At 34.2% G+C, this 15,858-nt stretch overlaps 2 long non-coding RNA genes across 2 annotated transcripts in view; one reads left to right on the forward strand and one right to left on the reverse strand.

Annotated features, from left to right (window-relative positions):
* LOC135966955 (uncharacterized) overlaps positions 1-10,488 on the reverse strand; it is a 50,960-nt gene extending 40,472 nt beyond the window's left edge. The window contains exons 1-3 of the long non-coding RNA XR_010580665.1: positions 10,434-10,488; positions 5,629-5,771; positions 4,493-4,632 (exon numbers count right to left, since the gene is read on the reverse strand). This is a non-coding gene — a long non-coding RNA (uncharacterized lncRNA). The remainder of the gene's footprint in view (positions 1-4,492; positions 4,633-5,628; positions 5,772-10,433) is intronic.
* The window catches only part of LOC123568352 (uncharacterized), a 553,309-nt gene that overhangs the window by 211,729 nt on the left and 325,722 nt on the right, over positions 1-15,858 (forward strand). The gene's annotated exons all lie outside the window — the stretch shown is intronic.

Raw genomic sequence — 15,858 nt, forward strand, 5'->3', positions numbered from 1 at the left:
CTCTTTTAGTCCCACTGTCCATAGCCCAAGGCACAGTGGCCAGTTTTATCTCCTGAACTCAGAAATGTTTTGCTGTTTTACCCAGAGCAGAGTTTTCTATTGTGACTTTGCTCTTCTGGAGCCATTCCACTTCCATGAAAAAAAATGTATATTAATCTGTCTTTTAATTTTCATACCTATTGTCATTTGTCTGTTTGGTATTATTAACTGAAACAGCAGAAAGAAGTGCTGAGAAAATTATATTTGTGATCAACAGCATTTCATTACAGCCTCATTTTTCATCGTAACTTAAAAAGGGAACTTGAACAAGGTCTTTGAGTCTCAATAAATTGGCCTGCAAAGTGGGGATAATACATACCTAACAGAGATGTGATGATTAAAGATGATACTGTATTGTCTTTCTCTTATTTAGAAAGCTTCCCCTTACCTTCCTGGCAAGATTCTTCTCTTTAGCTAGGTCCCAGTTGACTTACCACTTTATTTCTAAAGTATTTCTCTTTACTTTAAGCAGAATTAATCGCTGCTGCTTCTGTGATCCCACAGCACCTATTCACAAGCACTTATCACATTTTTAGCTACATTCCAGATTGCCCTTAGCCAGCAACAATTTGTGAACATTTTTTAAGGCCAGTAATGGAACCAATTTATCTTTAAAAACTTAGCACTTTTCACTTTACCTATCATGGAAATAAAAAGACATTCATTGAATTTCAGTTGAATTGTCTCCTCTGCAGAAAATCCAAATACTTGGTCATTTTATGTTTAGAAGGTTGTTTGCACCTCTTCAGATCAGAGGTAGGGAGTAAAGTGACCTCAGTAATCAAGCCAATAGGCCACCCCACCCCCACCTCCCCCATCTGCTTTCGAAGGACACACATCCCAAATTTACCAGAATATTAAGGCTAATTTTTCAGGAATGGTGCCCTCTATATTTGACAGTGGTAGAGACACATGGAGGGTATTTATACTTCTTTAATTTTATATTTTGTACATTCTGAAGACAATTTATTTTCTTAATTCACTTCATTGTTTCAGGCAGTCAGGTTATAATATAAATGATTATCAACAGCTATCATTATTTTTCACATTCCATCTATGTGCACAATTCATTCGCAAAAGAATGCTGGATACTTCTCAAGCAACAAAGTATTTCTAAGAAAAGGCCCATTTCCATAAATGGATATGTATTCATTTAAAAAGCATTTCATTAATTGTACTTCTCAAAAGACACTATTTTGCAGGTAGTGGCTTTAATTTTGGTGAACTGAATGTTTAGATCATGCAAAAGCACATATGCAAAGAACATAATGAGTGAGGTTGGGTGGCATGATATAATAAAAATGTTAAATGATATATGTTAGATTCATTCACTTAGTGAAACCCTTTGTCTTGGAAGAAAATTTTCGGTAAAGATGATAGAAAATTTCCGTTTTTGCAAAATAAGTGAAAATTAGCCAGGGATTTTGAAAAATTGTTTTTGGGGTCTTAGTCAAAGTCTTTTAACATATGAAAACAACAAGGAGGAAAATATGTAAATTTAAAATGTATGTTCAGGTTTCCTGAAAAATTCAGTCTTGAAAAAGTCTACCAAAATATAACAACCAAAAGAGACAATAGATCTTGTTCAAGGCAAATTTATGGCTATTGCATTGCTTTTTGCTTGTGTCAGTTAACCCTGGCAAAAAAGAATCCTTTTGCTATTGGGGTGCAACCTGTAAGCTTAGATGTTTTCTTCCTCGCTCTAAAAATCTTGTTTATATCTTGTGTCTTTTTCCATTCACCACAGCTATATTTAAATGTGGGTAAAATTTTGGAATGTTTGATTTTTATTATACTAAGGACATTTATGTTTAACCTGACTGTGTAATTAATAATTAATTGTAATTAATAAATATTCTTCTTTGTCCTTGTATAGCAAATACTTGTTAATTTGAAAACATACCTTTTTGGTTTGGCATTACTCTGCTTTTAAATTAAAACAAAACATAAAAATAACTATTTTTTGTAGGACATGTTAAAAAAATAATGCCACTAATTTTCATTTGTAGCTTACATAAATAATTTTTATATATTACATGCAAACTACATGTCTATGTATGTAAAAGCACTAGGCATTATTCTATATTCTATGTTGTATATATCATTATGTTGATATATGAAATATGTACATAAGATCTACAGTACACTACATGCAGGGGCATGGGCTTCAAAATTGTATGATTAGATTATTTAAAAATATTTAAACAACTACAATGTAAGCTTGATTAAAAATGCTCTGTCATTTATGTTGCCTTTACTATATATTTAATTTTGACTGTTGTATTTAATAAATTAGAAGCATTTTCCTTTTATCGATGAGTAGTTTTGTGTGTGTGTGTGTGTGTGTTGTTTTATTTTGTTTTGTTTTGTTTTGTTTTGTTTTGTTTTGGAGATTTAGTCTGATTGTGTCGCCCAGGCTGGAGTGAGGTGGCACCATCTCCGCTCACTGCAACCTCTGTCTCCCAGGTTCGAGCAATTCTCCTGCCTCAGCCTCCCAAGTGGCTGGGATTATAGGTGCATGCCATCATGCCCAGCTAATTTTTGCATTTTTATTAGAGAGGGTGCTTCACCTTGTTAACCAGGATGGTCTCGACTTCCTGACCTCGTGATCCGCCCGCCTCGGCCTCCCAAAGTGCTGGGATTACAGGCACGAGCCACCGTGCCGGGACGAGTTCTCTTTTTTTTCATCATCACCAGCATTTGATATCTTTTGTCTTTTTAATAATAGCTATTCTAAGCGGGGTGTGGTGATAACTCATTTTGATTTTCATTCCCCTGACGATTAGTGCGTTGAGCATTTTGTATATATATGGGCTAACAAAGGGCATTTTCAGGGCTAACAAAGGGATTGTTATATATTATATATACAACTATATATTGTATACACTATATATGTGTGTGTGTGTGTGTATATATATATATATATATATATATATATAGTGTGTGTGTGAGAATCTCTTTGTTAGCCCTAATACCAAAGGATAGTTATACTTTGTTGCCTAGTACAATTGATGATGACTTTAAGTTATTTATCTATACTATGTCTGTCAAATTGAGGCTAATGTTCTCCTGACTCCACAGCTAATTTGATTGCTATGATAAATCAATAGGTACATGAGAATCCAAAATCCAAAGCTTAAAGCACCAGCAGTGTTGCATCAAGACTCTTTTTTTTTTTTTTTTTTGAGATAGGGTCATGCTCTGTCCCCCATGCTGGAGTGCAGTGGTGCAATCATGGTTCACGGCAGGCAGCCTCGACCTCCAGGTTCAAGTGATCCTCTTACCTCAGCCTCTCTCCAGGAGATGGGACTACAGGTATGCGCCACCATGCCCAGCTAATTTTTGTATTTTTTGTAGAAATGGGGTTTCACCATTTCAGCCAGGGTGATCTTGAATTCCTGGGCTCAAGCGACCCACTCACATCGACCTCCCAAACTGCTGGTATTACAGGCATTAAGACACCACAGCCGGTTGAGGACTCTTTCCAAATGATTTATTGTAGATATCACACTTTTAGAGACACACTTCTCCGCTTCAAGCATCTCCCACGTGTAATCTGTTGTCTTGCATATAAACAGAAAGGGATACGCTAGATAGAAAAACTGTAGTATAGTGACCACAAAAAAAAAAAAAAAAAAAAAAAAAACTATAGATATAGGTAGATAGATATACATATAGATGTAGATAAATAAAAGGCACCTCAGATTTGGGGTTATAAAAACTGTAAGACTGGGATCAGCGAGACATAATGTAGGTACCAGAAGAGGCAACCATTTACCACTCTTTAGCATGTTAGACTTGCTTTTTCACATGTAAGACAGAATTTAGCAATATCAATTTTCAATTGTAAATTCAATTTTAATTATAGTGGTTAAGTAAGTAAGGAAATTTACCCCCAGATTCGAATAGAAGTTTGTCTTTTAATCTCTTCGTTTTTATTGTTGCAAGATTAATTTAAAATAATCAATAAAATCCCTATTTATTGATGTGCTATATACATGTTAGGCACTGTTTCAAAAAAAGTTTTACGTAGTATTTGATTTGTTCTTCACAATGCCTAATGTAGCTGATATTTACTTATTTACTTTTCTTTTGTTTTTGTTTTTTGAGACGGAGTCTTGCTCTGTCGCCCAGGCTGGAGTGCAGTGGCGTAATCTCGGCTCACTGCAAGCTCCGCCCCCTGGGTTCACGCCATTCTCCTGCCTCAGCCTCTCAAGTAGCTGGGACTACAGGCGCCCGCCACCACGCCCGGCTAGTTTTTTGTATTTTTTTTGTATTTTTAGTAGAGACGGGGTTTCACCGTGTTAGCCAGGATGGTCTCTATCTCCTGACCTTGTGATTCGCCTGCCTCGGCCTCCCAAAGTGCTGGGATTACAGGCGTGAGCTACCACACCCGGCCACTTATCTGCATTTTTTAAAAAAGACAAAGCCAGTATTAGAAAGATAAACTTACCTACAATTATACAAATGATAATTGTGAATAATTAAAACCGAACATTGTTCAACTTCATGTATGGGATTCCTGTACTCTTATGACTCCTTTATTTTGTTGTATGCTTTTATATTCTCTTTTCTGAGACTTCTGTGGTTGTTCTAGTGAAAAAAAATTGATACGGTGAGTCATGAACTTCTAATTAGAGGTTCTCTTGAACCTGAAAAAAATTTGCTCAAGTAAACTTCTGAGATTCTAAGTTTTTACTTATTCACCTTATCTACTAGAAAGATGAATAATGACCAGTCTTTTGCATTTTATTGATTAAACCACATATATAAATAGATGGATAGACAAAATCCAAAAATTAGTGATGAATATAAAAACCAAATTACAGTCCATTATTTGACCCAGAAGTGAAAGTTTGAAGACAAATAAGTATATAACAGTAAGTGATAACATTTGAAATTAAAAAAAAAACAAAAAAACAAAAAGGTGTCACTTATGAACATCAAACAAATATAAATGAAGAAAATTCTTAAGTGTGAAAAACCAGTGTGAAGAAAGCTTTATATGGCTAGGAGCTATAAATAATAAAAGCAAAATATAGTAACTAATGCAAAAGTTGTGCATAAGAATTGTATTTTAAAATGATAATATTTTAGTGACTATATATAATAATTTTGAAATGCAATATGTCACTAATGTTTATTTTTAACATGTTGTATCATGGACTTAGCAGTTTAGGTAGAAAGCTCTGTGAAAGTAAAAGTTATCCAGAGGCTATAAAAGAGCTTTCAAAATTCAGGGAAATTTTCATAAGCCACCTCAAATTCATAAAGCAAACTGTCAACAGGATTGAACAGCAATATTTACCTACTAAAAAATATTTTCTTTCTAAACGTAAAGGGTAGTGAACATATCACTCAGTACAACTACTTGTTTGAAATTGTTGTAATTACAATTTCTGTAACACAGCATCAAAATATAAATTTAAGAAATCAGTATTTGCAGGTGCCAGACTCCAAGAAGCGTTTTCTTGGAATATTGAATACATTAAAGTCACAAAATTGACAGCCCGGATAACTTTTATAACTAGAATGTCAGCAGCCTTTTGCATTTTTAAAACATGTGAGGGATGGAATTCATTTTCTTACTTAGATTCCAGCTGTGGGAGGCCCATGGGAGTTTCTGAATTCTCTGCTCCTTAGAAATATGCTGAGTTCCATCACTGGAACAGGGACATAATTGACTCAAGTGTCCTATTTATAGTAGAAGCAAAAGGCTTTGTCTTTTGTCTCTTTGTAATTTGAAAAAAAAATAGTACTTTAAGTATATTATATTATAATCTCCAAAAGGATTCCAGATTTACTTGCAGAATGACCACCACACCCATATGCAGCTATTGCAAAGTGTCCTTTAAAATAGTGATAAGTACAACACAATGAAAACACAACCCTACCAAGAAATTCAAACTGCTAGTCAACCTACTAAAAGTGTGTGAGGGGCTGTGGAGGTAATAGGCTACTAATAATGCTAATGGAGTTATATTACGTGAAATTTGTTTTCACCTCAAGCCAAAGTTACACCTTGATACATAAAATAGATCCCATAGAGGAAATAAAGCCCCTCTTGCACTATAGGTCCCTCAGTGTAGAAACTGCACTGAGATAATGGGATAGCTATCCTGCACTGCACTGGATATTTCTTTTAGAGGTGAAGTCCAATCACCCGTTTTACCCTCAACCCTTAAACTATATAAACTACTCAAACATAGCAACTTCCAGAGAAGAAAAGTGAAGAAAGAAAGGGACTGGAAGAATCAGTAAGTTTCATATGTCACATTTTTCTATGGGAGAGTTTCACCATAAATATACTATTCTAAGCAGAAGTAACTACAGCAAGAGTTCTCCTGCGCGCCACTTATGGTGGAACCTTTACCTTTTATTTTTACATTAGTATAGTGTATTATAAAACCAAGTTTTAAAGTTAGACGTCACAGTTTAGTGCAGTAGTCTTGCACTGGAAAACTTTCTGAGAAATTAAAAAATTAGACCAAGAACCATGCCCATCAACCTGACCCACATCTTAAATTTGAGACAAGAATTCTGTCATCATCTAGTGGAAAATAAACCTTAAATTTTAGAAAATATCGATCGGGAAGATATTTATGTATACATAATTTTTTTGTAATAAAAAAATTTTAATTAAATTAAAATTTAAATTAAAAAATTAAATGGAATTCAAATTTTAAAAATCTATGTTCTCATATTCCGTCAGTGCTGGTTTAAACATTGTTAGATTTCTTTCATATGTCTTAAACTTCAGGCCAACTGTTTGTGTACTTTCTCTTTACTTAACCATGGCTTAATTGGGTATAGGTAGAGAGCTTACTTATAGTCCATTGCCACAAAATAAATTTTGCCACTTTGTAATTTCATGTCAAATGTGAAGAAAATGAAGCAGTAGGAACTGAAATATATTTATGAGCTTATTTTCAATTGACAAAAAATGGTTGTGTATATTTATGGGGTATACAATTTTGACCTATGTATTCATTGTCCAAAGAGTTAATAAAGCTAATTAACATATTCCTCACCTCATCAGTCTGTTATTTTTTGTGTGATGAAGGCATTAAAAATATATTCTTTTGCAATTTTGAAATATACAATACTTTATTGTTAAATTTGGTCATGATGCAGTGCAAAGGATCACTAAAACTTTGTCCTCCAGCTTAACTGAAACTGAAAGTCTGATTTGTGAATTGAGCAGACCAGAACCAGGGGAGGCTCAAAGCCACTCTGTATTGCCCTGTGGTCCAAGAGGATTTAGGCATAGAAAGAGGAAAGAGATGTACAGTAAATAGAAGTGAGGTAGAGAAACAGCTGGAATGGTTACAGCATAGCATTTGCTTTATTTAAATATGGTTTGAACAGCTGGCTGCCTTTGATTGGCTGAAATGTGGTAATAGGCACAAGAGTAAGTAACAATCTGTTTATATATTCAATTAGGTTACAGTTCGCTATGTACAGAGAAACTACAGGTCAAATTTAAAATACCTATGGAAGCAGCTTTAGGCTCAATGTAATTTAACATCTTTGATCAACATTCCCCCTTTTCTCATATCTCTGCCTCCCTTTCAGCCTCTGGTGGCCACCTTTCTACTCTTTGTTTCCATGAAATCGACTTTTCCATTTGGTTTTGTCCAGATGTCTGTGGTGTCAATATTATACTTCAATTTTAGTGCTAATATAGGATTAAAGCAAATAATCTTACAAACAGTTTGCCACATGGAAAACCTTTGTAATATATTGGCTTTTGTTATTAATACTGCTTGTTACAATGTGGAAATATTTGACACTTGGTGGGATCACACTTGATAGTAGGTATGAGCATATTTAAATTCTAATAAACTCAAGTAATCTAAGTCAGCCTCTTCAAATCTCTTCCAAGGCTAATTTTCATTCACTATCTATTAGGTTGTCCTGTTTATTTTCTTCATAGAACATACTACCATCTGATATGTATTTGCTGGTTGAACAATAAAAAAATTAAGTATAGATAATAGTAATTGCATCCTCACAATATATCAGTCCTTACACATCACTCATTTAAGCCTGATTCTCATCCTGCAAGAAAAGGCATGAAAATTTGTATATTTAAGAGGTTATTGTGGTGTACTCATATGTTAAGTAATCACTTTAAGATCAGATGATTATCAGATGAAAACGTAAGAAATTAAGAAATTAAATCCAAGTTTTTCTTATATAGTAGCTCTCACTATGTTATTCTGCTTTAAGTAATATAGTTAACATTTTATATTATTCTACTAGTTATAATTTAATTTATTACTTTAGTCCTACTATTGCAATTTTCTGACATTTTCCCACACACAAAAGAAAAAAAGTAAAAGATAATAAGTTTATGATCTCATATAAAGCCAAGCATTTATTTATTTTCAATCCTTCATGAAAAAAATATGCTTTTCCTTTTTTGCAAGATGATTGAAATACCCAAGATAGATCTTTCTTGTGAAAAAGAGTTGACATTAAACTATTAGAGCAATAAAGCAGAATATCCAGAGAGACTTTAACACTGTGAAAAGCGGTTGCAAAATTGTTCTGCTAGAACCGGAGTCTCAAAGGGCTCTGAGTGATAGTTACAACACAAAATAACAACTGAAACATGGGTAGAAACAAACTGTAATCTATTAGAAATGCAAATTATCTTTATTGCAAGGGTAATATATGCTTACTGAAGAAAATTTAAATAACCTTATCCAAAATAAAACAAGAAGAAAAATCTAAAACTCACATGTAATCTCACCAATTAAGAGACGACGATTGTAAATATTTGGCTATAACATTTCAAAATCTTTCTATATTTATGTTTATACAAATGGGTTTATATTATACATAATTTTTAGAGTTCTTTCACTTAACAATAGGCTGCAAAGATCTATTCATCACAATCACTTAGTTATCTGTATTATTATACTATTAACTATGTTTCCATTGTTGAACTCAGGAGAGTTTTTTAGTTGTGTTACTAATTTAAATATGCATGTGAATCAACATTCTTGCAGGTGAAAACCTGAGCAGACTCTTTGCAACTCCTGTATGATAAATTCCTAAATGTGAAGTGGCTTTACCAAAAGGGACACACACACACACACACACACACACATATATATATAATACTCATTTGTATACATTCACTCATTCAATTTGCACATCCATAGGTTGCTAGTAAACATGGTGATTTTCACCCATATGAATGTGGGTGACATTTTCAACATCTCTACCATTATTAACTACTCAGGCGTCTAAATTATATGTATTAACTAATTATTTGTAAATGCTTCCAGCCTTTCTCATGTGATTAGTTTTTTCCTAGGGTATTTTTCTTTCCTCATAATTTTTACATGCTCTTAATTCATTGAAGATTTAATGTTTTCCTCTACCATATGTTTCAGATAAGCATTTCTGCATCAACAGCTATCATTTAAAGATGAATGATAAAATAATAGTACCTAGTTACTAAGTAGAGTATAACAGGATGGATTGTAATCAGAAAATCATTAATAAAATACAATATATTGAACATCAAAGGGATTATACAAACGATAATCTCAGGTGATATAAAGTTTCTTTTTAGAAATTATCTTCAACTTCATTCGTCTTCTCTTCCAATTTTGCTGTTAATAAAATAACTATTCTAATCCTTCCATATGAGCTCTAGATGCCTTCTCTTTTTGCTTTCTCATGAACTTTGCTCATTTTATTTCTACTCTCCTATCCTGTAATTACAATTTATCCATATCTATCGACATTAGTATTATATTCAGATCAAGTTCTAGGAAAGACAAAGCTAATCTACAGTGAAGAAAAATATGCACACTGGTTGCAGGATTTTGGGAGAGTTTTGGTCTATAAATAGATTCAAAAATGGCATAAGGGAACTAGTAGTACAGCTGAAATCCCGTGGGTGATCTTTCAGGCCTGACCATAGTCAATCACAAAGGCTTGGTCTGGCAGGTCTCATGGGGCAAAGCTACATACCCGACATCAAATTTAGCATATAGCCAATGCATTGCACCAAAAAACTCAGACCCATATGGTCAGCTGTGCCCCGACAAATATCTGCATTCTTATCCCAGGTGCCTTCATTTGGAGGCCCCCTTATCTGAGGTCTTCCTCAGGCACCTCTGCAAACACTTCCTTATGGGGGTAGAAGAAGAGGCAGGGGGACTTTGAGGACCCTTCTCTCCACTCTGACTTAGTACTCCATACATTTTTATTCCTAGCTCTTCCATCTAACCCTCTCCAGACCCCAGCTACAAAAAGCTGCAGGAGACTTTTAGAAAATGCACTGCAATGAATGCGATGGAAATAAACTGCCACAAAACACACACACACACACACACAAACTGAGATGCTGCTAACAGCAACAGGAAACACACAGGGAAAGCCTGGCCCTCTCCCCTTCTCCTCCAGCTTCCCAGTTTCCCTTCTGGTCTCAGAAGAATCTGAGCAGCTGGTGATGTTGAAGTGTGATTTGCAAAGTTCCAAACACTCGTTGCCAAACAGAGTGGAAAGTAAAGGGATTGGAGCTGAAAGATGATTATTTAACAAAGGGCATACCATTCAACTATTACCATAACACCTATCACCTCAAGCCTCAATGTCCTCATCTTAAATGCATATATATGTGCGTGTGTGTGTGTATGTGAATAATGATTAACATATACACATATTTATGTACGTGTCCAAATACACACAGATATAAATACACATGTATGCCCTATACCAGACCAATAAGATTATTTGACACTAAATGCGGAGGAAAAAAAATACTCGGGACACCCTAACCAATAGAAGAATGTGATTTCTAATATTTATAATAGAATATTGCTATCGGAATCACTGCAGTTTTTGCTTTTACATAATTAAATTTTGTTTGAAGTTTTTATTTTTTAACAAAGGAATTATTTCAAGTTTAAATTGTGTTTGTACTATAAAATAATGGTAACCATAAGATATAAATTGACAATGCAATATATCAATTATGGTCTGATCACACATAATATTCAAATTTTCAAGTATCCTGGAAAATCTTGAAGTTTATTATTGTAAAGATATGTTTTGAGCTATACATTTCTCTTTATTTTATGGAAAACAAGGACCCTTCAAATAGCATGTAGGAAGCATTGGTAATCAATCCAGTGGGTGCCGCCCAGAATGTTTCTGAAAATTTGATGATGATGATGATGATGATGTGTGTGTGTGTGTATGTGTGTGTGAATTTAAGGCCTGTAACAGTACCTGGAATAGTAGGTTCACAATAAATATTTCTTAAATGCAGACATGGGAAATATCATATACATACGTTTGTATATTAAAAGGGCAATGCAACAATTTAAAGACTAAAATAATAAAAATAAAAGTGCATTGCAGAACTTTTTCTTTAAGGTCCAGAAGGAATTTGGACCTTTGGGTGGACTTAATCACAAGCCTTACATCTTTCAGCAGATAGCCTATTAGGGCCATTTATCATGCTTGAGATGTGCACTTTATTTTGCTGACTTTGTTATAATAGATTGCATTTATTGCCATTTGTAGGGTATTTGCACTACTTGAATAAAACATATGAGTTTTTCAGGGTAATTGTTTCATTTGTTAGTCTTCTTTTTGTCTCCTTTATAGCTTTCCTTTTTCTTGACTTGCTCCTTTTTAGTTGCTTCAGTAAATTTTTCTCATGCCTAAATTCAAGGCAAGTGTGATAGAAATTATGTAGCTCCTTATACTGTCAAAGGAGTTTAATATAGCTTAACTGCATATAGAAGTTAGGACTAGCTATTATTCCATGGAATAGTTCAGAACCTGAAGGGAAGAAAAGTATGTGATTTTTACTTTTTTAACAAATGTGAAATAGTTCATTTTTAAAATTTCACGGTAGTGAATTGTGTATTGGTTACATGCATAGAGGGAAGAAGTCTATATTTATAACTAAATCATTGAGATAGAAAAATAATCTCACTGACTATATATTTTTACAATTGTGTTTTCCTTCCTGCCTATTCTCTCTTCAGGTTTGGCTCCAGGAACCAAAGTGACTTGTTCTTGTTGCATCTTGGGTTTGATGACTTTGGTTAGTACCACTACCTTCACCTTCCCTCCTTATCCACCTTCATTTTGGAAATAAATTTCTGCACACGTTGAGGGAAAAAAGTTCACTGCAGCAAATAGAAACAATAAATATCCTTCCAAACTCTAAAGCTAGAAGACTTCTACATCTGCTAACATTAAGTGGTCAGTGACTAAGTGCCAGTCATTGGGCTAAGTACCTATGTACATTTTTCATTAAACTTGTGAAGATCACATGAGCAGATGGTACAGAGACAGCATTCAAATGTGGATATATTTGCCTCCAAAGGTATAATTCTTTATCATTTATTCTACAATACTTCAACAATTTGTCACCTTAGTACATGCTAAACTTGGAACTATGGTATTTAGTCACTAATTTATATGAAGGAATTTTGTTTTTAGTTTTGGCACCTTGTAATAATGTAAGCTGAGCATAAAAGTAGTAAGTGGTTGAGATCTAAAATAGATACATGTTAGAGGTCAATAGCACAGAACATTTCTTCCATGATCCTTCAAAACTATGGCCTTTTGAAAAGTGGTATTTTAAAAGATCTCGTTCTGGCATGATAGAACATGCATTGTGGAAAAGGCATACTCTTGTTTGTTGGTTTTAAATCAGATTACCTATCTAAAACCAAATACAGATATCAATCAAGATACTAAAGTAGGGAAAAATCAAAATTATCTAAAAGACTGACTTCTTCACTCTGGAAAGCAATTTGGAGATTTCTGAAAGAACTTAAAGCAGAAATACCATTAGACCCAGCAATCTCATTACAGGACATATATCAAAAAAACCCAAATCATTCTACTAAAAAGATGTATGCACTCACATGTTCATCGCAGCACTATTCAAAATAGCAAAACAAGGAACCATCCTGATGTTCATCAGTGGTGGACTGGATAAAGAAAATGTGGTACATATATACCATGGAATACTATACAGTCATAAAAGATGAAATAATGTCCTTTGCAGCAGCATGGATGCAGCTGGAGGCCATGATCCTAAGCAAATTAATGTAGGAACAGAAAACCAAATATCACATCTTCCCACTTATAAGTGAAAGCTAAACATTGAGTACTTATGGATATAAATATGGCAACAATTCAAACTGGAGACTACGGGCGGGGGGGAAGTGAGGGGAGAAACAGTTGAAAAACTATTGGGTATATGCTCAGTACCTTGGTTATGGGATTATTCATATTCCAAACCTCAGCATCACACAATATACACAGATTACGAAAATGCACATGTATCTCCTGAATCTAAAATAAAAGCTGAAAAAAAGGTAGGCTTCTAAATAGCATTTTGCACATATGACAGTGTGATAAATGATATAACACAAGATTCTTTTGCTATACAGGACAGGGAATCTCCATTTTATGCTTCCTTCTTGACACAATGTAGTGAATTTACTAGGCCAAGCACCAAACTCTTCCACAGAGCAGACCAGAACAATAGATTTGTGGTTGTTGACTAAAATTCTATTTTTATTTCACTTTAAAACATACAGATATCAGAGGCACTACTTCAGGAAATACTGGGAAAAAATTATTTTCGTGGCTTGCTTGCTACTCTCTCTCTCTCTCTGTCTCTCTCTCTCTCTCTCTCTCTCTCTCTCATTGCCTGCTATCTCTGTCTCAACCTATTTGTACATGTGCTCACACAAACATACATACACACCTCAACTTTCTCGTGTATTGCAATTATGTATAGCATACAGTCTTACTCAGCTCAGGCTGCCATAACAAATCACCATAGATCAGGTGTCTTAAGCAAGAGGAATTTATTTTCTCACAGCTCTGGGGGCTAGAAGTTCAAGATCAAGGTGCTAGCATGGGTGGTTTCTGGTGAGGGCTTGCTTTCTGCCTTGTACACAGATGCCTTCTCACTGTGTCCTCATATGCAGAAAGAGAGAAAGGGAAAGAGTGAGAGAGAGAGAAAGAGTGAGAGAGAGCAAGCATTCTGGTATCTTTTTTTTGTAAGGGTACTAATATCATCATTAAAACCACACCTTCATGACCTCATCTAAACCTAATTAACTCCCAAGCACCCCCCCAAATATGATCACGTTGGCGAACAGGGCTTCAGCATGAATTTTAAGGGAGCACAATTTAGTCCGTACCAATGCTCTATTTAAAATTGTTTATGAAAACAACTAATGTAACCCTCATTATACCTTTTATTTATCATTTTCCAATTCAAGTTAACCTTCCACATTTTTTAACCTGAATTTTAATAGAATTCAATTCATCTATGTCTTGTCCAGAATATCTAGCAGATACTTCACCTGGACTTCACTTAGAGTATGTATTTTCAATATTACATATGCTTTAAAAACATGTATCTTATCTCTTTCTGTTTAGATATTCAATAGACAACGAGAGATGCTACCTAATTCTCTCACAAATTGCCAACTCTGGCTTTTTCTAATTTTATATATTCAGATGAAATGTTGAAGAATCAGAATTAATTCCCAGAGGCATTTTCAAGTGTGTGAAATATGTGAAATAGCACAAAAAACAAAGGTTACTTTGTGAAGACTTTATGATTATTGCCTATGTTACTCCTTCTTTATCACTCTCCTAGAAGAATAGCTGAAATTAAAGCAGTTAGTATTTAACACTACTTTTTATATTATCTCATTTATTTTATTTCAATACATAATGGCCATTATTTTAGTCTTGGTTTTGAACTTTAAATTTTATGCAGAAAGTTAGATATTCTTTTTTATCATTGAGTTTCATAGAGTAATGAGTTATATGTTATGGGAGTCTCAGACACTTTAAATGTGTTAAATATGTATGTTCATTAACGTACATATGTCACACACACACACACACACACACATTAAAAAAAAAAACCAAAAAACAAAAACCAATTCTAAGTCATTCTTTTAATGAAATAAGACTCTGGGACTATCTAGCTCCAAACAATTGGAGGCAAAACCCAGGATAACTTTACTATGCTCTAGTGTTCATCTGTAACATAAGAAAGTCCTGTTTGATGTTACTGAACCTCAGAATTGCTCCTTTGAAAGTCTGATCATTTTATGGAATGCACTAAGAGGCACAGCCTTATGCCACATGAGAAGGTTTATCTGAGACCTGGACATTATCAGTGCCAGTTCTCAACCCTTAGATTTGCTGTTTTAATAAGAGCTGCTCTCCACGGCACCAGGAAATGAACTTAACTTCATCTTGGTGTAGGTGTGTGAATGTGTGCTTTCCATGGAAACAATCAATCTCACAGCAAATCAACCTCTTAATGCCATACTATTCCACAAGTGTCTCTAAAGCACAGAAGATTATGGTAAAACATGGCTTGTCTGTTAGGCACAGTTCGGAGCATACCAATGTGTTCATATTTATCTTATAACCATGACCTCAAGGCCATTCTTATTTCATGACCATGACAAAATAGGATAGAAGTACATCATATCTCTGAGAAATGTTCTGTTTACCTCAGCTTCCAGATTTTTTTATTGTTGATATTAGGCATTCTACTTTACCTTATGAATTGGCAGTCATCTTAAATAAGAAATGTTCCATAATAACCCACTTCATTTATCCCATCAGTACATGTTTGAGCTTTTGGGCAATATTCATTCTCATGCTATAGAAGCTGATTGATTACTTTTATTCTAATTTCATTATTTCAAAGCTATTATCATGAAATCCTTCAAAATTCCTCAACCAAAAGCTATTTTTTTCTAAGCTATAAATATGAGCACAAAT

The sequence above is a fragment of the Macaca fascicularis genome, chromosome 13 (assembly GCF_037993035.2).
Source record: "Macaca fascicularis isolate 582-1 chromosome 13, T2T-MFA8v1.1".
Classification (NCBI taxonomy): Eukaryota; Metazoa; Chordata; class Mammalia; order Primates; family Cercopithecidae; genus Macaca; species Macaca fascicularis.